At 38.9% G+C, this 24,554-nt stretch overlaps 1 pseudogene; it reads right to left on the bottom strand.

Annotated features, from left to right (window-relative positions):
• Positions 1–3,591: 3,591 nt before the first annotated feature.
• On the bottom strand, positions 3,592–17,629 carry LOC121147490 (annotated as a pseudogene).
• Between the last annotated feature and the right edge of the window lie 6,925 nt (positions 17,630–24,554).

Genomic DNA, 24,554 nt, shown 5'->3' on the forward strand with positions numbered 1-24,554 from the left:
GGAAAATATGGTGTTACAAATTAGAATGGATCTTCTTGTCACCTAAGCCTGCTTTTGAAAAAGGAAGAATGAAAACTCATAAATACCGTATTTTCAATAGGAAGTTTCTCTGAGTACCCCTGGACAAATCCTGTTCTAAAACCCTAAAGCAGTATATTCCAACTGCATGGAAATTTGTCCTCAAAGGAATAGTCATGCCCTATCCCTGTTTTCAAACACTAAGATTCACCGTCATTTCTAGAATGAGATTGCAGGATCCTGACACAGCTTAAAGACCGAGACGGCAACATCTATTTTTGATTGTGTTAACCTGTGCATAATTATGTAATTATCTACTAAAATCTAGTCAGAGTGTTGCATATCTAAATCATTAACTTTAACAATTGACAAGCTGCTTTGATTAGTATTTTCATAGCGTAGGGTAACATACTTTTGTCGGCTTTCATATGATTAGTTATGATTGGGAATTTGTTTATGCAAAATGTTTTCATTGCCTGTTTGCAGAAAAGGGAAAAGAACTAAGGGCTGGGGAAGTCGTGTGCCTCCCCCAAACAGATTCCCTAATGATTTGAGCTCAGTGAGAGTCAATGATGAGAACATACATAAAAGGTACATATTATCACTCCCCAAATGGCATGTAATTTTAGTGTCAGATAAGAAGAATCCCTAGAGAATTCAGTTTGGGGAAAACTGTGCTCTCCTTTGGCAAATTAGACAAACAAGGGCATCAATGTACATGGTATCAACAGACTGTCACACACAGCTCCCAACTTGGCCAGGCAGCCCCTTCTCACAGCATTGATCAGGACAGCTGATCTTCTAAGGAAATGGCATGTCAATATATTTGTTATTTATTTTCTAGCAGAAACAAAGCAGCTGCAGCAATTTTTGAGAGAATTATCTGACATGTCTGATTTGCTATCAGTCTGAGGTGCTATTGACTGTACACACACAATTTTATTAAGTTGGCATCTCCAAATGCAGCTAGCTATTGAAGTTGAGAAATCCTTTAATTTCTTGGCTATGATGGGGTTGTGTGATGCCAAATTTCAAGTCTCTATGGATGACAGAAAAGTTCACAGGACACGAAACATTGTTTCTTTGGGCAAATTCATTGGATCATTTGTTTGAAATGATTATAAAAAGTGACTTGGAGAAATTTTAAAGTAAAATTAAAATCAAAAATAGTCCACTGGCTACTATGCATGTATTACCTTTCCCTTTTGAAGGAGTTTAGAATGGAGGAAAAAGTGTGATTTTCTCGGAGATCAGATGGTGAGACCAGTCTTCCAAATGGACCCACATGTCTCTCATGATTCTTTCCTTCATCTATGCATTTTTATGATGTTTATAATTTATGGTATTCCTCTCCAAAAGAGAAATAATATTCTCAGTACACTTTGCCTTTCAAGAGCAATGAAGAATTCTGCACCATGTGAGAGGTTTTTTTTTTATATATCATATTAGGCATGTTAAACTTCACAATCAAAAAGTGTCTATCTCTCAAAATCAGGCATCTCTTTCTCCATGTCCCACAAGCATGAACATCTGCTCCATCTTTCACAATGAAGACTCTTCCCCCAATCAAACGCACCACTGTTTTGAGATCATAAGCCTAATTACACTGTTTTAAACCTTCCTGATTGAGCACACATCCAGCAACACTGCTCCCTCATTACAGCTTTAATCTTGTCTTTCTACACCTCTGGATATAATTTAAATGTGAAATATGTCTTTCAGAACTTAAAGTCATTATCTAGCCCCATTATTATTCTATTTTGCATTAATTCTATCTTTCTTTCCATTATTTTATCATATGATTTTTGCTTTGGAGAAGAAATCTCATTCTGCATCTCTTCTAGTTAGTTATTTTTCCATCACAGAAAGAGGAGTGATATTGATGTTTTATCATGTCTTTTGCTTTTTAAATTGTCACTCCTTTTCACTATTAATGCTAGTTGTGTCTCTTTTCCAAGGCCTAGGTAAATACAACTGCTTGTAGCATGCTTAGGGTAACAGTTCACATTCCTCTGTCAGAAAATGACAATAAAATTCTGTGACAACAAAAACCATAAATGAAAATGAGTTGGAAGTCACCTGGATTTTATAAGTTAAATGCATCAAAGAGTCCTCTTGCTAAACAATATACTCTATGGTACTATTCCACAGCCTAAAGGACTAAACTGTATGAATTTCAGCCTGCTTTGGGATTTTAGATTTTTCTTGAGCCACAACATATCTGGACTCTATTCCTCAACTGAAAGTCAGATCTGGGATGATGCTGAAAGAGGGCATTAAAATGGAATCTGAAGTCATGACAGATGCAAGGATGTTGTGAGAAATAGCCTAAGGCCCAGCAAAGGAGAGAAAAGGGGGTATTCTCTAGAAGATATAAAATACAGGCATTTGCTTATGGTGGTTAGTAATAACAAGCTATACTTATTACCTAGCATAGTTGCTTTGGGCACCAAATAAGTGTCAAAAACAAAAGAAAACAAAGCAGATCCCTAACTCAGTATGTCTTTGTTGAGGATTCTTGTCCTGAACACCGTAAAATGATCAGTTACACCCATAGACTGTACCTCCTGGAACAGCCCTTGATGCAGTTGTGATGAAATATGTTTCCAGGCACTGCTAAATGTACCCTGGATGGCATATCTGCTTCCAGATGAGCATCTCTGTTCTAAGTGTTTCTGTCTACTATTTTTAGCATTTTAAAATCATGAACATCCTCAAAACCTTCTCCCACAGGATGTACAACAAAAACATAATGGTCCCTAGAGTTTAAACATTCCTCATGTGTGACCCATTAGTAACAGTTAGCTAATGCTCAGTCATATGACCAGTAAAGGAAATTGATGAACAATGGTATTATGCACTTACAAAAACTCAAGCGGGAGACAAGGGACAGAGTTCAACAGGCTAATCTTTCGCCTGCAAGCACTACCATACAACCATACAAGCTTTTTTAAAATAGGTTTTTATGGGTTTTTGTCTCCACTGGTCCACATCCCATCCAGTTCTCTGCTTATGTCCTGTGAAACCTGAGGAGAATGGTTCGTGTCCTTGGGACTCTATATCCCCATAGGAGACCTGGAAGAAGCTCCTAGCTCCTGGATTCCACTCCAACTTGGCTCCAGACATCACAGCCGTTTGAGGAGTGAAGATCTTTTTCTGTTTTGTATTCCTTCTGTACGTCTGCTTTCCTAATAGAATGAATTAAATCTTTAAAATATTTTTTAAAATAAAGGCTTAATTATAGCCCCATCCTACACGATTTAGACCGTAAGCAAGCACAGGTCCAGAATTTCCTCCCTGTACATTAGGAACACTCTGGGTACAATCACACAGTCATCTTCATCCAAAGAAATGTTCATTTTATGTATATGTGTATGTGTATATACATATATAATATTTATTTATTGGAAAGTAAAAGAAAGAGAGACATCTTCAATACTCTGTAGGAAATTTAACACCACTTGATTTAATCAAGAATGGTTGACATTATGTTTAGTGACATAACCTAGTTTCTTTTTTCTCTGATGCACAGCAAATAATCTAGAATACAAAAAATACCTAGTAGTGAGACAGTTACTTTGGGATATGATTGTCATTTTTAGCCTGTGTTTTTACTCTGATGAAACTGTGGTCCTCCTTCTTTTCCTGTTGAGTATCATGATTAGTGGCGATGTAAGCCTGTGAACAAAGAGTGGATTCAAATTATAACTTTGTAAAATCTGGTGAGAGGGCAGGGAGGAGGGAGAAGTGTGGAGTGGGAGCATACAAATGAGGACAGTGTGGTCATCTTCCTGGGACTGTCCCCACAGAGCGCAGGGAATCTGCGCTAGGCTAGACCTCAGAAGCGGGAAAGCAATCATTTGACACATTCCCAGGAGCCTGTCAGTTTTCTCACAGGCCAATGAATAGTCTTGTCTCTGCATACAGATGATATTGTTTCCAACTTAGGCAAATAAAAGATCCATGATAAATTTCTCCTTCATCTAAAAATCCCAACCACAAGTACTTTGATTTTCCACAATCCTTAAAAACATGGTCTTGATTTTAAGGACCCAAACACAACTAGATGAGAACAATACACACTTACAAAATGAAATTTGTATGTAAAGTTTTGCATATAGTGAATTTATTTTCAAATTTGAAAGCTATACTACTATCTAGATGATAGAAACGATCATTTATCTAACATGAGTTTTACATTTCTAAGGGCCATCTGGCCTTTCTCTTATGGATCATATAAGCTTTTCTATATTCCTTAGGAAACGAAAGGTTCTAAAAATCATAAAAGTTCCTGTTATTTCCTAAACAGCATGCAAAGCTGTTGCATAATCTCAGAAAAAGATAGACAGGACAGACCTTACAAATATATTTAAATCTCTGAAATGTAGACAAGAATATGTAAATTGAAAGTAAATTTATTTTAGTGAACTGGCAAGAAGGGAAAAAATATAGGGCCATATGTTACCATCAGTTTTGCTATGCATATTTGGGGGGAAGCTTCTTAAGCCAGGCATTTTTGGGCCGTAAAATGTCTTCATAGGTAACCGCAAGCTGACAAAAGTGTGGAAGTTACCAATAAGAATGATGTGTTTGTTAGATGTATAGAGTCAGGAACTTTGAATAGAACTGATGGAGATGAGGTTGTGATGATTTTACGTAAGTTAAAATGGTATTAGTAAGGGAAGGAATTGTGCTTCAAGCAGAAGTTTCTTGTCTCACCTTCTTTTCCCCTATTGGTCTCCCGCCTTCAAAGAGGAAAATCTAGCTGCAAAAATGTCTAATGTAAAGAATATGTGCTCCAATCACCTACCTATTCTAGGTGCTAAAATGTTTTTTCTTTCACAATACAAATTATTATAATACAAATATTACAATACAAATATTATAATATACATAGTATATTACACAGGAAGTTGCTCTGAGTTCACAATTAGTCACATAATAAACTATTTGAATTTCAGTACAAATGATAAACCACATGAAAGCAAGGCTATAACTACTCTGGTTATAATCTGGAGAATTGTGCTTAGATCAACATCTGCTATTCTGTAAGTACTCAGTAATGTTTTAAACAAGAGAATGAATACAGTAAATAATGACTGCTTTGTGTGTCATTCTAGGAGGTTTCTGTATTTTAAGTCAATAATTATTCTATGTGTGTGGGAGCAGGGTAGGGAGGTATGTATGATTTGGGTGCTGCATCTTTCTATAAAAGATTAAGGAATTCTCAAAAATGGCATGATTTTATGTTTGTACATTCCTTTAGTCTTTAGAAGTGTCTTCCTATGGATTATAACAAATGATTTGAAAATCACAACTGTATCAGAAAATAGTGTTCTAACAATTTCTGAAAATGCTGGCGTGCTACTAAGTGGATCGCTAAACCTATATTTCCTTTTTTAAAGAATTATTTATTTTTATTGAAAAGTCAGGTATGCAGAGAGGAAGAGAGACAGAGAGAAAGCTCTTCTGTTCGATGATTCACTCCCCAAGTGAGCGCAATGGCGGGTGCTCTGCCAATCTGAAGGCAGGAACCAGGAACTTCCTCTGGGTTTCCCACATGAGTACAGGTACCAAGGTCTTGGGCTGTCCTCCATTGCTTTTTCAGGCCACAAGCAGGGAACTGGATGGGAACTGGGATTGCCCGGATTAGAACTGGTGCCCATATGAGATCCTGGCGTGTTCGAGGCAAGGACTTTAGCTGCTAGGCCACCACACTGGGCTCCTAAATCTACATTTCTTCATTTATTAAGTAACTATATCACAGCTTTATAGGGTTCCAAAAGCATTATGTTGACTCATTTTTATAAAATTCTTGGGCAGAATATAAAATAATGAATAAATGTAATTAATTACTAGTAAAAGCATCCTCACAGACAACAGATGAGCATATAAATTACTCACATATTAACACTTAAGCAGCCTCCACACTGCAGTATTTTGAGTTTTAAGTTACCAAGTACAGATAATCAAGGGTTCTGGGTTGCAAACCTAACTTTAGTCAGACTCCCTTAAGACTTGCTTTAACGCATAAACATTGGAACCATCATAAATACCTAAGTTTTTCTTTCTATCTTAATATTCCATGATTTCACAATAAAAAAAAAAGACTAATGAAGTATCTAGAGAAAAATCAAAAAAAAAAATGAGACAAGAATGGGGGGAGGGGGCGAATAGTAAGAAAAGAGAAGGGAGCATGATTCATTTTTGTCATATCCATCTTATGGACTATTGACTCAGCCTTCATTCTAGTCATTACTGAAGCAATCAGTGCTACTCTACTGAAATTTTACTCTAAAATGGGAGATATTACACGAGATATTACAAGAAACCCATCAAATAGAAATAAACAACCTAATTGTGGGAAAAAAAAAAAACCTATAGCAGAAATGGAAAACTTTCACCAATGAGGGACAAAATCTGATGTGCAAAACCCCCTCTTTCATGCCTACTCTGGGTAAATCTAAACAGTTGCCCGGAGTTTCTCAGATGCTCAGGAGAGTTGAGGCCCAGTTTTACAACTCAGTATGTGGTGACAGAACCTCACCAACACATATCCACAGGCTGAAAGTCAAAGGAAGTAAAAATATATATTTATGCTAATGAAAAGCAAAAAGAGAAGTGACCATATTAATATCAGACAGAATGGATATTAAGACAAAAGTTGTTCAAAAAGGCAAAGAAGTTTATTATATAATGATAGGCAAATATGTGTGAAACAGAATACTACCCAGACATAAAAAAGAATGAATTCTGCTTTTCACATTAAAATGGATGAAATGGATTGGGGAGGAGGCGCCCTTGTGGTCTGGCGGTTAAAACTTACAGCAGCCTTCTCCCTACTGCTGGTGGGTGCAGGCAGGGGCCATCTCCTTGCTTGGAGCCCTGATTCCAGCTACCACATACACGCGGTGAGCTGTCCAGCGGCCAGCTCTAAGGTTTTGGTTCTTTGAATTGCTGCTTAGGTAGCTCCATGTTGAGCTCACTGTGCTTCTGCGATGTGAATCAATCCTAAAGATTCCCAATGAAAGAGTAACTTTTCCCTTTGAAGGTAAGCAAGGGTAATAAGACCTGGTAGGTTGGAGGAGAGGGAGCAGATGATCTTTATGGATAACACTCATGTACCAAACTCCTTTATATCCTGTGTAGAACTTGTAATCACTGAACAATACTGACCACTGAACACTAGTCCATGCAAAAGCTATGGCTCAGGACTTGTCTAGCAGGAGCATATCCTATTAGCTGACATGATGATGGATCAGGAGATGGGTCACAAGGCAGGACCATGACATTAACTAGCACACAAGAGAACCATATCTGGGGCTAGATTCTGTGGGGGATGTGTGGGCCAAACCCTGTGGAAATACTAGTCCCAATAGTTAGCTCAAGAGGAGATGGGTGATGGACTAAATTAGGTGTGACCAAGGAGTCTGCCATCACTCACTGGTAAAGGAACCGACAACAGTCTGGACTGGTCAAGGCAGCAGCACCCAAATGTGCATCCTGAATAGGGTGTGGGGTACAATGTTGACCAGCTCATACAAGGCCAAATGGAAGGCCAGACTATGCTGGACACTGGCCTAAAACCCACTGGCATGTAAGAGAACTGGGTCAGGGAGTGGATCAAGTGGAGCAACTTGGGAAACTCCCCTGGCAGGTCACAGCTTCTGTTGGTGAACACAGGGTCCAGACTCCAACACCTTCTGGTGTTTTGGAGGACCAGGGTAGATATGGGATGGACTAGGCTAGTTCTCAACCCCTACCGAGCTATATATGTGGGTAGGACGAGACATGGCTGGGCTGAAACATCCAACAGCAAGAACTAAGTTGGGTTGAAGGCCAGTCAGGAAAAGCCACTGTTCCTGCTGGGACAGGAGATGAACTGAGTAGTGCTGGGTCATGGACCCCCTGGTATGTGCGAAGTCTGGCATTGGGAGGGGTTTTGGGCAGCTCCTCTGGCATGACACAGACCCTGCAGGTAAGAGCAAGAAGCATGATAGGAAACAGCCCAGAACAGGCCATAGAAAGTTTCCCACTGGCATACATTTGGCATGGGTCAGGGGCAGACCAGGCTGAATCAGTTCACGTCATCCACTGGCGAATCTGAGCACCAGAACAGAGTGTGGATCGAGCCAGGTTTGGTCGTGACAAAAACCAGTGCACATTACGGAATGCCAAGGTGAGGATACCTGTACCGGGATGTGACTGCAGCGCCCAACAGCACGTGTAAGAACCAGGAAGGGAGGGGGTAGAGCCAGCAGGGGGAATAAGGGGAGGTGTCCATGCTGGACAGCTATTCCCACTGGAGAGCATGAGTTGGGATGGGGGCAGACCAGACCAGGCAGGGCTACAACACCTGTAGGCCTCATGTCGACTAGATCAGGGAAAAGCCAGGCTGAGTTGATTGTTCCTACTGTTGTAAACAAAAACTAGAGTGGGTGAGGGTTGATTGGACTTTGCCACCGCATCAGCTGACAGAAGCTGGCACTGGGGGCTAAATCTGTCAAGTTAAACTGCAGAGCCACCTGGAGAGTGCATAATCCGGGAATGGGAGTGGTCTGGGAGGGAAATAATGGGCTTCTCCCTCTTGGGTACTACTTCCACTGGAGAGCACAGAAACCAGGACAGGGGCAGGGCTGGCTAGACAGAAGGGCAGCCAACAGCATGTGTGAGGGCTGGATAGTTGAGCTGGTTAGATGGAACTAGGCTTCAATGCCCACTGACATGTATGAGAGTCAAATGGGATGTGGGACAGATTGGCAGCAGTTCATAACTGTTGAACTATCAAAACCACTTGAGCAAGACCCTCAGAGCATACCCCACATCAGGAGCCTGGGATGGGTGGGAGACTGGGTGGGGCTTCTCCCTTTACCTCTCCCCTTTACCCCAGCCAGAGAAAAAAAAAATGTATGTGGAAATGATAGTCTCACCCACTTTCCTATAGCCCTTGAACCTTTGTGCCCTAATTAACCATGTAAAGATTGTCAAAACATAATTTTTAAAATGGGGAAAAATGGATGAAATGGGAGACAATTATACTTTGTAAAATCATCTACTTTAAAAAACACTAATATCTTACTTTCCCTTACTTGAAGTAACTTATGTACAGACAAAAGACAAACGGTAATGCATAGGACATGAAAGTGACGTGTTGAGGTTTGGTTATGGATTCTAGCCCTTGTTCATATCTTGATGAGCTGTGTTCTATCACTGCTTCTTGAATTCTTTATCTAGGTATGGGTTGAGTATATGGTTTTAAAGTAAATTGAATGTATATTACTGAAAAATCAGTAGTAAATAAGAAAGGAAGGAAGAGATATGATGTCAGAAAGGGTTGGAGAGCAGGTATCATGCTCATATAGCCATATTATGAAATACATGAAATGTTTCCATTTACACAGATTTTAAAATTTTAAAGCAAAATATGGTGACCAATTCATTAATGCATGTTTATTGACTTTTCCTTTTTGTGGGCCCAGCACAGTAGCCTAGTAACTTAAATACTCACCTGGCAACCACCAGAATCCCGTATGGGTGCCAGTTTATGTCCTGGTGGCTCCATTCCCATCCAGCAAGCTACTTGGAGCCTGGAAAAGCAGCAGAGGATATCCCAGTGCCTTGGGACCCTGCACTCACATGGGAGACCTGGAGGAGGCTCCCGAGTCCTGGCTTCAGATCAGTTCAGCTACAGCCATTGCAACCACTTGGAGAGTAAACCAGCGGACAGAATATCAGTCTCTGCCTCTCTTTTTCTCTGTAAATCTGCCTTTCCAATAAAACAATTCTTTTTTTTTTAAAGATGTACTTTTTGCATTGGAAAGGCAAAGTCACAGAGGAAGAAAGGAGAAATGGAGTGATTTTTCCTCCCACTCGTTCACTCCCCAAATGACTGCAATATTTGAGCCCTGCTGATTTGAAACCTCAGCTGCTTTCCCAGGCCATAACAAGGAGCTAGATAAAAAGTAGAACAACCAGGCCCCAGATGGATACCCATATGGAATGCCAGTGCTGCAGGTGGCAGCTTATCATATTACTCCATGGTACCATGGAGCTCCCTAACCCACCACTCCAATTCCTTGGAGTCACTTTCTTAACTAAACTATCAGTAATCTATCAGTCCTTCCCATGAGTTATATTATGGTAGTGGATCATGAACTGAAGAACAAGTATTCATGGAAAGTAATTCCACAGGATGAGACTTGGGGAATGGATCCCTCATCAAACAGCAATATAGACCTTGAGGTTATCAAATAGTCTTGCATGTTACACCGTCTCAATTATTGAGACTATAACCAAGGTTTATATGATGAATAACAAAAATCGTAAGAATCTCAGGCATTAGAGTTCTCAGTTTCTATATTCATAGGCAGACTGTGCTAGAAATTAAGCCCTGGGCATAGTGTAAGGGTGGAGTTACACAAGAGATGAAATACATTTATCATATATCTTTTATATGATAATGCAAAAACCTGACAGAAATATCAAGTCTATTGTAATATCTGAGATGGGAATATTTCATACTATGATTTTAAACTTTTAGGTTAGGTGGAAGAAAATCTCTTGGCAACAAAGCATTTATTTTCCAGGAATTAATATTTTTGTTAGTAAACTTGGAGGCCATCTCACTATGCTGCTAGGATGGCCCTTTGAAGCTTGATCTAGATCAATAGATAATACAGATACAATATAGGTACATAATATAGATATGCAATATAGATATAGTAGATAATAATAGGTCACATAGACATGTCAGAAATGCTGTAGCCGAGGGTTGAGAAAGCAACAAGAAGCCCTAGAAATAAGAAACAGTTAAATGGGTTTTCATTAGACCCCATACCTCAAAGTCTTCTAGCTGCCATTTCAATCAAGTAGTCTGAAGGATCTAGAGCAAGTCAGAACATCCCCAAACCTTAACCTAACCTTCCAGGATAAAAAGACAGGTTATTGTATCTCACGTCTGTGCTATAAGAACACAACATATAGGAACCTGCTTAGACTTAATACACAGTGAACATGAACTTGTACATATATTTTTATGTACTTCTCCAACCAACTTAACTGATAGAGCATGAAATCACCAAGTCAACTGCATTTAGTCAGTTCTGAGCAAGAAAAGGACTACTGGGCCCAGCGCGGTGGTGCAAGTGGTTAAGGTCCTCGCCTTGCACGCCCGGGATCCCATATGGGCGCCGGTTCTAATCCCGGCAGCCCCGCTTCCCTTCCAGCTCCCTGCCTGTGGCCTGGGAAAGCAGTCGAGGACGGCCCAAAGCTTTGGGACCCTGTACCGGCGTGGGAGACCAGCAAGAGTCTCCTGGCTTCGGATCAGCATAGCATCGGCCTTTGCGCTCACTTGGGGAGTAAATCATCGGATGGAAGATCTTCCTCTCAGTCTCTCCTTTCTGTATATCTGCCTTTCTAATAAAAAATAACAAAAATAAATCTTTTTAAAAAAAGACTTATAAAAGAAAAAGACTACTATAGTAGCCCCTAACTCCAATGTAAGCTGCGTTTACATTTGAAGTATAACACACTGCAGATATAATACTTGTAGAGATATTTTTGCGGTGGATTCTCATGCAAACTGTGAGTTTCTGACAAGATCCAATAAAATAGTCAGGATCCAAATAACGATTTTCATCTTAACTCCTGGCTTGCTGGTAATCCTGAAGAAGACCACCATATCCCTGTATTACTGGTGAACAGGCCACCAAGGCTGATATATTCTGAAATGAATGTTATCCTAACTACTACATGACGGGTTTGGATGACTTTAGCCAGTGACCCTGATGTGATGAATTGTGTACAAGGAAATGCAGAAATTGTAAGAACACATGCAGAATTCAAGCTCTCCTACTTCAGTTGTACCAATACCTTTTCTCAGCTAATGTCTAAAATTTCAGTTCAAATAGAAGAAAGAAAAAATATATATGTGTGTGTGCCTAATTCACCAATGGGTAATCTTAATACATTGGCAGTAAACAAATGTGGACCACTGAGAGAAATCCTCAATAGATCTTATATACTCCGATGTTCTAGACCAGACAGACCTATTTTGTTGAGCACCTACAGCAGCAATCAAATCAGACCCTGTATCTATAATCACCAACAAGGAGGTTCTATCAGATGATTTCTGGAGGTTTATCCCTGCTTATGTTCTACTCTAGTCACTGCTGCAGCTCAAAGAGGGAGCCTGATGTAACCTCGGGTCATTTTTGGGAAAGCCAGGTTCACTTTCCACAAGAGCAGCCTGGAAGAGAAATCAACCTAATGTTCCATTAGCAATCCTTTCGTTAACTTCTGAAGAACTTTGACAAAAATGAGAAGGCAACCTCAGATTAGCCAATTATTACTCTAGTTATGCGGTACTGGCTGGAATACCTCCAGATTGGAGTTTAAGCAAACCCACCAGGTATTATGTGAGCACAGCTAGAAAATGCGGCCCCACAGTTGGGGGCCTCCCAGCACTCTCTTCTCCAGCTAAAATTCTCCATACAGACTATCTGTACACAATATTCTGCCTCTGTTTTTCCTGCTGTTTCCAGCTAGAATGGGCCAGATTGGTAAGAAGAGGGAGTATAATGCCTCAACTGCAGACCTGTCTATGGTATTTAGTAAGTCTGGAATATATAAACTCAACATTAGAAATAGCTTTGAACTCACAATCACCCTCCCTCCCTGATCTCTTGAAATTTAACCAAGAGATTTTTGCATCAAGAAGAAATGAAGTTCAACTGTTAGAGCTCCACTTAACTGCTTTCTCCATTGTGATTCAGTCATCAGGAATGTACTTTAGATAGATAGATAGATAGATAGATAGAAATATTGATATTTACAGAATGTTCTTTCCACACTAGAAGCCAAACCAAAGTGTGTGGGTTTAATCACTCTAAAACTTCATGGTGACCTTCTGAATCAAATGTCTATATCCACTTCTACTTATAGGAAGTATAAACATCAGAATATTCAACTTGACAAAGCACACACAGTAAGTGAGAAGTGAGGATATTAAACTAAATAAATCAGCATGCCAACTAGCTGCCTTGTAAAATGTTTCTATGAAATTGGACTAAATTAATCAAAGCATGGGGAGCCCAGATATGCTCTAGTTTTTGCAAATGGATCTAATTCAGTGGGGATCACCCAAAATTATCTTCTACTAGGAGGTCAGGGTGTCATTAATCATTAATTCACTCATTATAAAATATTCATTTAATGCTTAACTTTGCAAAATACTGAGCTGGATATTGGCGATAAAACAACAAAAATATCAAACTCACGAAAACTGTAACGTAGTGGAAACCATTTCATTTTTACAAATTTATGTCTAGCAGGTTTGCTTTTTATGTTTATGATTTTTCTAGTTTAAAAAGCTCATCTTTACTAAATGTTGTTTTCTGCTTCTGCTTAATCAAATGTTTTCTCCTTTGTCAATCATTGTAGTAAATTACAATGCTAAATTTTCTTTTTTAATATTTTATTTCATTTTTATTTAAAAGCAGATGGAGACAGAGAGTTCCAAACCTGTGGTTCACTCTTCACGTGCCCACAACAGCCAGAGATGGGTTCGACGAAAGCCAGGAGACAAGAACTCAATCCTCACCTCCTACACAGGCAGCAGAGAATCAAGTAAATGGGAAGTTACCTGCTGTTTCCAAGCTTCTCAGTGAGCATTCGCACCAGCTTGGGATGGAGAGGTTTCTCAGAACTCAAAGTCTGGTGCGCAGACAAGATGTAGGCATTCCGATCAGCATCCGAACCATTGTAGCAAGAGCCACCTCACCGCTAGATTTCAGGTGTTTGCAACTCCTTCCATTTTTCAGAAGGAACCACCTTAGTTGTTTTTCATAGCTGCCATTATCTGCTCTTATGTTTTCTGAAGTATTAGTTATCTATATCAATGATCAATGGAAATATTAAATGAAAACTTCCGTAAATAAATAATTCTAAAGTTTTTAATTGCATGCTATTTTGAGTCACATGACAAACTCTCAAGCTCTCTTGCTTCATCACATTCAAGATATTAATCTTCTCCCTGTCCAACATATGCATGTTGTGTGTACTGTCCAACCTTCACCTAGAAGCTGTCCCTATTATCATATCAATTGTCAACACAAAGTTGTGTTCGAATAACACTTATTTTACTTAATAATTGTCCCAAAGCATAAGAGTACTAATGTGAACAACTCCGATGAACAAGAAAAAAAAATCAAAAAATGCTTAAATAAAAAGATGAAAATTCTTTGCAGCAGGAAGTAGAAAGAAGTCACATGCCAGATGAGACCATCCAGACCTGCTGAGGTCTGGGCCACAGCTTCAGGCGGGCGGCACCAGCATTGCCCACCCATTTCTAATTAAGAGACCACCAATGGGGAACCTTTTACCTGTAGGTTCCCAGCCAACAAGGTGGGGTCAAGCAATGCTTAAAATCCCAAGACCCTTCCTCAAACCCTTGGCGTCTCTCTCTCCTTCCTCTTTCCGGCTTTCTCTCCGGAGGTGCTTCCCCTTCCCTCTCTCTTCCCTGCTCACCTGGTCCCTTCGCAAATAAACTTTTCCATCTGCAACAGATTCCTGGCTTTTTATGGCTATGCTAAGCTGAGGAAAGAACCCACCGGGCATTTCTGGTAACACCAAATTTGCTATAGTTTACAACACAAGAATTTTTGAGATGGTATATATTTTAGTATAGCATGCTTTATAATTGTTCCGTTTTATTATTAGTTATTAGTTAACCTTCTGACATTATTTAAATCTTTCATTTGAACTGAATCAAGACCTTGATAAAATTTTGATACATTAATACTTTTTAAAATTCTCATTTTTTTCTTTTCTCACCTGCCAAAATCTGAAAGATAGGCTCTAGTTTCACTTTCTAGAGATTTATTCAAGTCATCCAGATTTTCAAATGTAGTCAGATATAGCTATGTTTCTTTTAAAATTATAATGGTTCCAGTGGTTTTTTGCTGTTATTTTTTAACTTGCACACTTCTACAAGATTTTATAAATTTTGGTCATTCTAATTAGTTTTTTTGAAAAGCAAATTTTAGGGGCAAATGTTTGGTACTTTAATCAAACTGCCAACAGAAGCACCATATCCCATATTGGAGTGCCAGTTTTTCAAGTCTGGGTCCACTTCTGATGTAGATTTCTGTTGATGGGTACCCGGAGAAAGTAATGGCGTGAATAATTAGATTCTCCCCACCAGCTGAGAGAGCTGGATTGTATTTCCAGCTTTTGGCCTCATCCTGGCCCAGCTCTAACTATCATTGGCATTTGTCCAGTAAACTATCAAATGGAAGATGGATAAATAGGGGCAGGTGCTGTGGCATAGAGAGTTAAGCTGCCACATGCAGCTTCCACATTCCAATGGAAGCCAAGTCTTGTCCCAAGTGCTCTACTGCTAATCCAGCTCCCTGCTAACTTGCCTGGGAAGAGGATAGGCCAATGTAGTTGAGCTCCCCCATTCATGTGGGAGACTTGGAATAACTTGCTGTCTCTTGGCTTGCTCCCAACCCAGCCGCAATCATATAGCCCCTTGGGGAGTAAACCAGGGAATGGAAGATGTCTCCCTCTCACTGACACTTTACCTTTCAAATAAGTAAAATAAATTGAAAAAACTAAAACAGATCATGCTTGAGATAATCTTTCAAATAAAAGTAACACTTTTAAAGAAAAATTTTAGTTTTGTCAATTTTCACCCGGTTTTTCCCTTGCATCATGTCTTATTCTTTTCAATATTATTGCTTTCCAAATATCTTATAGATTCATTATGGTATTCTTTTACGCTTGTTAATCTCTTCATGCTTTTAATCTAAGTCTTTATTTCAAATATATTTAAAGGCACCATTATTCCTCAACACAAATGTATTTTAATTCAACAAAATTAATAAACCATGTAAGTCTAAATGTTTTCCCATTAAAATGTTGTCCAACCCAAGGATTACTTAATAGTGTGTTTATAAGCTTTCCTATGTAGGCAGACAATTATAAGCTATCTGCTCACTTATTGATAGATTTATTTATTTATTTATTTATTTGAAAGGCAGAGTGTATGAGAGATAGAAACACACACACACAGAGCAGAGAGAGAGAGAGAGAATAGTATTTTCTACCCACTGGTTCATTCCCTTAAATGACTGGAACAGCTAGAAATGAGCTAGGCCAAAGTCAAAAGCCAGGAGCTTCATAGGGTCTCCTATATAAGTGGTACAAGGACCATTTTGTGCTATCCTCTTAGGCAATTAACATGAGGCTGGATTGGAAGTAGAACATTCGGGAATTTGAAATGGTGCTCACATAGGATGTCAGTTTATCAGGCAGTAAATTATCTTACTGCATCACTACAAAAATACATATATTCTTACTCTTAAAAAAAAGAAGGTATAATTGACATTTTATTGTTAATTATATTTAGAGGGAAGTTTGGTATATAGTATTCATTTTTCCAGGGAGGTATTGTGTCACATCAAGCTGAGCCTTCGTCTGAGAGGCTGGCATTCCATATAGATGCCAGTTTGAAACCTGGCTGTTTAACTTCAAATTCATCTCCCTATGAAAGCACCTGAGAGAACAGTTGAAGATGGCCCAACTCCTTGGACTCCAGCAGCCATGTGAGTGTCCTTAAAGAAACTGGCCTCCTGGTTTTAGGTTGGTTCAGCCATTGCCAATGAGGCCATTTGGGCAGGGAGTCAAAGGATAGAAGATTCTCTGTCTCTCCTCTTCTCTCTGAAACACTATACTTCAAATAAATAAAAATAATTCTATTTTTAAAAAGTTTCCATATTTCCTACTTTTTGCAAATGAAAAAAAAATACAAATTTTAAACAGTTGAAGGCTGGTTTCAGGAACCACGGGTTGAGTAATTTATTAACAATGGCTTGAAACTTTTCCATATTAGCTCTAGAAAATTCACCCACCTTTTATCCTGCCACACTCCTCCCCACCACCCCCCAAAAAAGAAAACGGGAAGGTTGGCATGCATTTGACTTCCCATTCTGCAACAATAATCTGACAGTCATCCACATCTAATTCCAGGAACAACGTAATGCAATACTTTTCAGAGAGGGAATGAAACAAAGGCTCTATTTTTTTTTTTTTTTTTGCATGATCCAGGCACTGTGCCTAAGAATTTGACAGCAACAAGTTCATCTCCTGCAGCATGTCCAAAACTTCCTGAAAAGCAGACTTGCTGTTGATCTACTCACCGTTTTGATTACTGGGGTCTGATGAGCAACAAAAGAATAGATAGAACTGGAGGGAGCCTGTAGCCTTATTTTTGGTTCCTTACATATTGTCAGAAATAGTTTATATACTCTGTATATATAAGCTATTTTGGAATTCACTGAAAAATTCTTTGTGGCTAATGATATGAATAGTTTCTAAGAATGTTCTAAATTTTCTGAAAGATAATGTAATATGTGTTGAATATTTCAGTTATTATCTTTAATTATAAGATCTATACCTAATTCTTTCTAACAAATTGTTTTTGCTTAGTCTGCTAAATAACCACTTTTACATATTTGAAAATATATATTACCCTTAGCTGAGATTCATAATCAACCTGGTCTTTTAATTCAGTCTTATTTGGAAATATATCGCATTCTTGAAATGTCATGACATTTTCCCCAGTGAGGCAATATTCCCTTGGGGGACTCAGCAATGTTAACTATTACTGTCCATCACAGGGATAATTTCAAGGCATAAGCCTTAGTTTGAGTTTCCTTACTAAATTTAGGAATGCCTAAGTCTAAGAAAGGCTGAACGTCTAGTGTGGTGGTCCCATTTCTGTTCCCATCTCTGCACTATCACATTCTGCTAACTCTATATAGATAACCCAGACTTCCATTTTGAATAGCTCTTCCCCAAGTTCTACTTCGTTTCTGTTTTATTTTTTTAAGAGCTTTATTTTATTTATTTGAAAGGCAGAGTTTCCAAAAAGGTGAAAGGAACTGCTCAAATAACGGCAATAGTTAGACCAAAGTCAAGAGCCTATCTGTGCTGTCTTAACATCAGCAGAGAACTAGACGAGCAATGGAGCAGCCAGGGCTCAAGTTAGCACTCACATGTGATGCCAGTGTCACAAACAGTGGCTTAATTCATTGCACCACAGCATTAGCCACAACTTCTACATTTCAGGACTTATACTGCAATTATCTGATTTACTGAATGTGAAGAACCTCTCTTGCAGATGGGAGCACATACAGGGGATTAGCTATCCAACTACCATTTGGTGTTTTTCTCCCAACTTCATCTAAATTCTATAGCCACCATGATGCAACTCCTCTCTTACAGTTAGCACTATGAGGATTATGCTCTGTCAGCTCGTTAGTGATGTCTGGAAGAAGAAAGTTCTCAGGGAAATACTAAGAAAGATCTATCTGAAGCCAATCAACTGTAACATTTGATGGTCTGACCTTTCTCTACTGTAGACTACTTTTAACCTTGCCGTTGGATGAAGAACAAATTTGTCTCTTCAAAAACTTCTTGGGGGCCCGGCGCGGTGGCGCAAGTGGTTAAAGGTCCTCGCCTAGCACGCCCGGGATCCCATATGGGCGCCGGTTCTAATCCCGGCAGCCCCGCTTCCCTTCCAGCTCCCTGCCTGTGGCCTGGGAAAGCAGTCGAGGACGGCCCAAAGCTTTGGGGCCCTGCACCCGCATGGGAGACCCGGAAGAGGCTCCTGGCTTCGGATCGGCATAGTATCGGCCCGTTGCGCTCACTTGGGGAGTGAATCATCGGACGGAAGATCTTCCTCTCTGTCTCTCCTCTCTGTATATCCGCCTTTCCAATGAAAAAAATAATAAAAATAAATCTTTAAAAAAAAAAAAAAAAAAAAAACTTCTTGGTGATTTTTTTTTCATTTAATTTAGGAATCCTAACTATCTCACAGAGTACTGGTTTCTTCTATACTGAGTTTCAGGAGGGAGTGAGCAGCTGAGTTACTAAGCCATCACATCAGAAACACACTTTCAGTTTGCAATTCAAATTCAGTTATGTACCATCTAAATTAGCATGGGGAGTTATTTGTTGAAAAATAAAAATTACAGTGTATATATTAAGTATTTGGAGTTGTATCTGATCAATGGTAATGCTAACATAATCACCTATTATTGTTAATATATTTGAATTAAATGCATTGTGTAATAAGTGATTCAATTGACCTATAAGAAATAAAGATTCTTCCTACTGCTTCAAAAATAAAAGACTCTGTCCCAAAATTAAGTACCCATCATTGTAGCTCTGCCCTAACTCCATAAGGTTTGAAACCCTAACAGAATCAGGGTAGGGTACATTAAATGCTATAAGACATACTTCAATAGGGTGCACATTTCCTAAAAATTTCTCCAGATGGCAGGAAATATAGATAAGTACACTATGTAAGCCCTAGATGAAACAGGGAAGGAGGGAAGCAAGCCCAACACATGTTTCCTAAGTGGTAGAATTCAATTACAAAGTTAAAAAATGGAACTTTAGCAACATTAATATGCTGTACAAGTTTCATCTGTCTTGTTAAACTTTGAGTAAAACAGAGCAAGTCATCACTTGAGCAGAAGACCTAAGCGTGCTAGAGGAAGCTCAACAAGTGAGGCACCTCCAAGAGGGAGGTCAGTCTCAAGGTAAACAGTGAAGATAATCTAGCTAAATGTCTTTTGTAAGGTCATACACTCCATACACTCGGAGAGTTCTGTGACTTTTTTTACAAATTCTTGCCTACCTTTTAAAACAGGATCCTAATCAAGTAACTGTCTTAGCTACCAGGTTTAACAGCTAATGCCAAACAAGTAAGAGTCAACATTTCCAATAAACACTTAGAAATACAAGACGCATTGGTCAACTGCGTTATGCTAACAGTGCATTATCTGGGGTAAGGACCATCTCCGATACTCATCTGTTCATTCGGGTTGCAACACTAGCATTGGCAATAGCCTGTGTCAGTGATGCCAGTAAGCAATAATCAAACTCAGCTGACCCCCCACCCTTAAAATCAGTCCTTTCCTGTTGTTATTTCATCTTCATAGTTCCCTGAGAACTTTCTCCTTCCAGTTCAAGCTTTTCTTGCTGATACCCAACCCTAAGAGGCAGCAGGTTATGGCTCACATACTTGGGTCCTTGCTATAAAGTTCTTGACCTGAATGAAGTTCCAAGTGTTTGTCCCAACTTTACATTTTAATTCAACTCTCTGCTCTTCAGTATTAAGTATTTTTTTTAATTTTAGTATGTGATGCTTTATTGGATACATATAAAACATTTGATGATAGGGACATGAAAATTTAAAAAGGGGAAAAGTAGAAGGAAGAATGTGGAAAGAAAAAATAATTGAAGATAAAGGAATCTAAGGAGGGATTCAGCCTATTTAATCATGTCTAATAGACTGGCAGGATAGTTTCAACAGAGTTTTAATTTCATAAGCATCAATGAGCACACTAGAAATTTTCACCAAAAATGAATATTAAATGCTTAAAGAGATAGATATATTTACTTTGACTCTGTTTTCTACAATGCATATATCTATATAGCAACGTATTATATCACATGAATCTGTATAATTTTTAAGGTTGAAAAACCAGACATGATTATCTTGATCCAGGAAAAAATATGAATATAAGTGTAGAAGAATAAAGTGTAAGTTCTTCAAGGATTATGGGTGAATTCCATAAAGAGCAGGGAGACTGCATGTAAAAATTTATTTATTAAGTAAAAACACAAAGTATCATCGGGAGGCCAAGCAAAGGTATTTCCAGACAGGTCATGGGATATAATACTAACAAATTCATCATCCACCTTCCTGTAGGAAGGTACCTCTGGTATCACAAAGATCTTACAAGGTAATTGCAATAATGAGGTCATGGTAAACGCATATAGAGATTGCAGTGTGCCAGCGGAGAAGCCCTAGTGCCCCCAAAAAACTAGAAGTACCCAGTAATTCCAGTGAGGCCATTACAATGCATTGGAGCCTTTAAAAATTGCACTCTAGGAATTAATCACAATGGCCAAGAAAAAAAAATTGAATGCCAGAAGTAGTGGCATAATACCCAAAGTGATTGAACTCATTCCTTAATACATTTGATTTGACCCATTGGGCACTTGTTGCGAAGTCCTATGTGAACAAAAAGGAAATTCCCCTGTGAACTGATAAGACTCCCTCTGTAGCCACAAACAGATGGAGTCAAAAGAAATTGCAATTAGCTGCCAGCATCAATCCATAAACAACATTGCTACACACCAAGTCTCCAACACTCAATTAAGCATGAACGTCGGACATATTAATGAGTCATATAAAATCTATTAGAAATAAACATACATATATCATTGTCCAACAAATATTTATTTCAGATTCATATTTTTACCAGTTCAGCTTGACGTTAGTCAAACTCAACATTTTATGGAAAACAAGCTGCTTTCCCACTTATTTTAGTAATTTAAATCTGCACTCAAACTACATTTATGGTACTTTTATCAGTGATTTGTATGTTTTCCCCAATTTTTCTTTTTTATCTAATTTATGATTTGTGTTCATATACAGAGAACATATAATACAAATCTCACAGATACAATTCCAAGAATAAAATGACACTTGGTTCCCTCCATCCATCTTTCTGTCTTTCCGCTTTTTGTTTTAATTATTGTAATAACGTATGTTCAATTTATTTATGATAGTTTCAATGATTCCTCTAAACAAAGAGCTCTGCAACTAAAAGGCAACTACATCTCTGTTTCACAGGGGTAAACACAAGAGCCATAGACAATATTCAAATAACAAAAAGCTCAATATACTTATTTTTGCTGCCCTGTACATTGGCTACAATCTTTCAGAGAAGACATATAGTATTTGTCATTTGGAACCTGGCTTTTATCACAAAGCAAGATCTTCAGTTGCATCATTTTGTTGCAATAGATAAAGAATTCTTTCTTTTTTATGGCTGAATGGTACTCCATTGTGTATGTGCAACACATTTTGTTTATCCAGACTTCTGCTGATGGATAGATACTTGGGTTGATCCTACACCTTCACCATTGTGAAACAAACTGCTATAAACATGGGAGCACAGGTGGCTTTCTTATGGTGATTTGTTTCTTTTGAGCATATATTCAACAGCTAGTGAGAATTCATGGCTGGATCATACGGCAGATCAATTATCAAATTTTGGTAGGAAGTCCAGCATTCTGTGGTCATCTTACATTTAAGAGTTTCACTGACAGTTCACTTTTTATTCAGAAGTAGAAGTACATGCAGAAATGTGTCCTCACTTTACAGTATACTTGCCTCACTATACAGTTCCTCTTTATAAATATGTGTGTGTACGTATTCTACCATTGTCTATACCTATAATATCATTATACACTTAAATGGAATGATGACCTTGTGACTGTTGTAGGACTGTATTATTGCTATAACACAGGGGAAACAATGGGGCAGTGGTAGGGGAAGAATGGAAGGGAAATCACTGAGCCTAAGAAACTATGCTATGAAAAATGAAAACTAAAAAAAAAAAGTTTTCAACTTTTTCTCTTCAAATTTTTATTATAAAGTCAGATACACAGAGGGAAGGAGAGACAGAGAGGATGATTTCCATCTGATGATTCACTCCCCAAACAGCTGCAGAGCCAGGAGACCAGAGCCTCTTCTGGGTCTCCTACATGTGTACAGGGTCCCAAGGCCACAGGCTGGAAACTGAATGGAAATTGGGGCTGTTGGGATTAGAACCAGCACCCATATGGGATTCCGGCATGTGCAAGGCAAGGACTTTAGTTGCTAGGCTATGGCACTGGGCCCTAACTTTTGAGGACCCTCCATATTGTCTTCCATAATGGTTTTACTAATTTGCAACCCCATCAACACTGTTAAAGTACCTTTTTCTCTGTATCATTGGCCACAGTTGCTATTTTCTAGCTGGAGCAAGGTGTAACCTGATCGTGACTTTTACTTGCACTTCCCTTTTAACTAGTAATTCTGAACATATCTTTCTGTTCATGGTCTTTTCCCATTTGCTAACTGGATTGTTTGCTTCATTATGTCTGAGTTTCTTAATATTCTTAGGTATTGTGCATATTAATCCTTTATCAGATGTAGTTTGCAAATATTTTTTCCATTCTGTCAATTGCCAGCACCAGGCTGTTTTTTCCAGAAATATGTATTCCTTATTTTTCATTTATTTCATATTAACTTATGTCAACTTCATATGCCTTTCTTTCTGTTTTCTTTAGCTTTATTGTGTTGATTTACCCTAAGATCTTCTGATACACATAAGCTCATTTCATAGACTTTTATCTTAAGTACTTACTGCCATACATTTCCTTGATAACATCTTTTAACTCCAACCCAAAAACGTTGGTGTGTGTGCTTTGTACTGTAATGGGAGGCACATTCTCAGATCTCCATATCCAAGCTAGGCTATGAGACACAGCTGACAGCCTATCTCCAGTTGCTGCACTCTCTAAGCGACTATGGCATTCATGAAAGCCCCATTTCCCCAAGATACTCTTGGTAGTGAGCGAATACAGCAAGGGTACCCAAGAAGGGCCATTGTGACTAGACATCAGGCTCCTTTAGCACAGCCTGGACCTGGGGACTGCCGCCAGCTTGACCTAGCCTTACTCACAAATAATTTTAGATTAATAATCTGCAGACTTAAACTTTCTGGATTTAAATGTGTGGGAGAGAATTACTATATTTTCCTGTGGGTGTATCAATGGATTTGAAAGAATGTTCATTTAGAATTTAAAGTAAGTTACAGCGTGCTTTTGGAATACATTGCTATAATTCTGGAAGCAGCAATCAATTTGTACTATTGTACCTATAAACACACTTATCAGTATTTGATCAATGGATTTTGGAATATACTATGGCTTATCTCGTGATTCTAAAGTTACAAAGTATCTACAAAATATGAGTTCCTGTGAAAAAAGAGAGATTTGAAAAAATTAGAAATTACTTTGTAGGGACACCTCCAAGGGCTTGTTCACCCTTCAACATGGTGGTGTGCCAAACATGCCTCACTAGGTGGGACACAAAGATTAGTTATGCCTCACTGGGGTATTGGGGATTTCTCTGCACACCCATCCTAAAAAAATGTACTCTACGGGCCCAGCGCGGTGGCGCAGTGGTTAAGGTCCTCGCCTTGCACGCCCGGGATCCCATATGGGCACCAGTTCTAATCCCGGCAGCCCCGCTTCCCTTCCAGCTCCCTGCCTGTGGCCCCGGAAAGCAGTTGAGGACAACCCAAAGCTTTGGGACCCTGCACCCAGGTGGGAGACCTGGAAGAGGCTCCTGGCTTCGGATCGGCAGATTGGCATAGCATCAGCCTTTGCGCTCACTTGGGGAGTGAATCATCGGACGGAAGATCTTCCTCTCTGTCTCTCCTCTCTGTATATCTGCCTTTCCAATAAAAGAATAATAAAAATAAATCTTTAAAAAAAAATGTACTCTACCTAAACTGATAACTGTATGGAATCAGGTTGAATATAAACCAAAACTGAAATGTCTATGAAGAAGTCACAGGAAGTAGTTAAGAAATCGCATCTTCCTATCAACATACTATTAA

This window comes from Ochotona curzoniae, unplaced genomic scaffold (assembly GCF_017591425.1).
Source record: "Ochotona curzoniae isolate NIBS_2020 unplaced genomic scaffold, NIBS_Ocur_1.0 scaffold_4506, whole genome shotgun sequence".
NCBI classification, from domain to species: Eukaryota; Metazoa; Chordata; class Mammalia; order Lagomorpha; family Ochotonidae; genus Ochotona; species Ochotona curzoniae.